Raw genomic sequence first — 2,170 nt, forward strand, 5'->3', positions numbered from 1 at the left:
GAGACGGAGTTTCCCTCTTGTTACCCAGGCTGGAGTGCAATGGCGCAATCTCGGCTCACCGCAACCTCCGCCTCCTGGGTTCAGGCAATTCTCCTGCCTCAGCCTCCTGAGTATCTGGGATTACAGGCATGTGCCACCATGCCTAGCTGATTTTTTGTATTTTTAGTAGAGACGGGGTTTCACCATTTGACCAGGATGGTCTCGATCTCTTGACCTCGTGATCCACCCGCCTCGGCCTCCCAAAGTACTGGGATTACAGGCATGAGCCACCGCGCCCGGCCCAGTACTTTCTATCTCTATGCTTGTGGGGTCAGATGCACAGCCATCTTTTTCTTTAATCTGCCCTTTTCTGCCACCTTGATGGCACTTGCTGGTAATATCTGCCAAGAGTGCTACAGCAGAATCATTAGAGGAACCCGTGCTCTGTATGTACTTTACTGACGCTTGGCAGAATCTACTTCCTCTAATGTTTTGATGCCTTCCTCTTCCACTTCAATTGTGCCATCAGCAATCTCTACCTCAATTTCAGCAGGTTCTGATTCTGCAGATGGCAATGATTCTGTGATAACATTTGAAGTTTCTACAATCTTCCTTGTTTTTGGCCTCAATTTTTCCTGTGGTATTTTCCTCTAATGGGGCTGAGTTTTCTTTGTTCCTGACTTCAAGGGCTTTCATAATGAAGCAGGAAATTTTCTCTGACCCCTTCATGGGTGGGAACTAGCATGTAGATGCTGGGGCTAGCCAGCCACTTCAGCACCAGCTGGGGCAAAGTACTCATTGGAGCTCATTGCATTCAATCTGTCAGGAGGGAGCATGTAGGTGAGCCAGGGCAGGAGTCAGGGAAAATGCTTTTGGGTGCCGGCAGGAGCAAAATTCTATGCAGACCCTGTGGACTCCATCCCTGGCTGGACCCTCCATCCCCGACTGGACTCCTCTTTAAAGTAATGCCACCAAGTTGTCCCTCTGAAGTCAAGCTGCTTCTCTCTGATTTCAAACTAGTTTCTGACGTCCAGCTGCTTCTTCTCTTCTCTGCTCTCTGCTAGAGGAGCCTGGGGTTTTTATAGGCACAGGATTGGGGGCGGGGCAAAGCATGGTTGGTTTTGGAAATGGCAACATTCAAGTGGGAAAACAGGAAGGCATGCTCTCACTTTGGGGTGCCATCCCAGGCTTAAGGGTGGGACCCTTGCCGGGGACCTGCCCTCCTTTGCCCAGAATTTTTCTGCCTCCTGTCCCTATCAATAACTTCTAGCATTTGTAGAAACTCTGCTTCTTTCCATAAATCATTGGCTTATTCTTCTCCTGTATCATTAATTTTGGTGTATATGTGAACTGGATTAAATGGCAAAAGGTCATTTTACCAACACCTTCTATCTCCACCAAAGCTTTCTGGGTAAACTGAAAGAATCTGTAGAAGAAATTAATGCAAGCAGCCACAAAAAGCCACAATTTTTAGCCTTAAAATGATGTCTGTTGACAGGATGATGTCAGTAAACCTGTCCTGATGTTGCTGTTGATTAAATCGGTCGAGAATCCTCTTATGATATTCAGGAAACTTTTGAAGGCATTTCATCCTCTCTTCAACCTCCATGGCCATCAGGTTGCCCTAGTTCATGGTCTGTCCTCCTTCTGAAGCAGGACATTTTCCCTGACCTTTTTGTGGGCACGAACTGGAGTGGGGGTGCTGGGGTTAGCGGGCTGCTTTGGCACCACCTGGGGCAAACTTCACTTTTCAACCCACTGCACTCAACCCTCACAGGTGGGAGCATGCAGGTGAGCAGGTGCAGAAGCTGGGGTGAGTGCTTTGAAACTTCTGTGCGACCCCCACAGTACCATCCAGGGTGGAGTACCTGCCACCCAAAAGCCTCTGAGAGTGTGTGTTACAGTGCTCTTTTAGCTTTGCCATCCACAAATGGCCTAAGTGTTAAACAGCTCAGTGGGCCCTCTGCCTTTTCACATGAGGAAGTTGCTCTCCACCAGCAAGAGCAGAGAGTCAGTGTGACAGTCTTTAGCATCTGCACCCATGGCTCCCAAGCTCTTGTTTGGCATCCAGGAAAAATCGGGGCACATGAACAAATTGAAGGATGGTGAATGCAGGGTATTTTATTGCTGATGAAAGTGGCTCTTAGTGCGAAAGGGAAGTGAAAAGGGAACGGAGTCAGAAGGTGATTTT

At 48.3% G+C, this 2,170-nt stretch overlaps 1 pseudogene; it reads right to left on the bottom strand.

Annotated features, from left to right (window-relative positions):
• Positions 1-1,588, bottom strand: part of LOC108285797 — a 2,775-nt pseudogene extending 1,187 nt beyond the window's left edge.
• Positions 1,589-2,170: the final 582 nt, after the last annotated feature.

The sequence above is a fragment of the Cebus imitator genome, unplaced genomic scaffold, assembly GCF_001604975.1.
Source record: "Cebus imitator isolate Cc_AM_T3 unplaced genomic scaffold, Cebus_imitator-1.0 Scaffold307, whole genome shotgun sequence".
In the NCBI taxonomy this organism is placed as follows: domain Eukaryota; kingdom Metazoa; phylum Chordata; class Mammalia; order Primates; family Cebidae; genus Cebus; species Cebus imitator.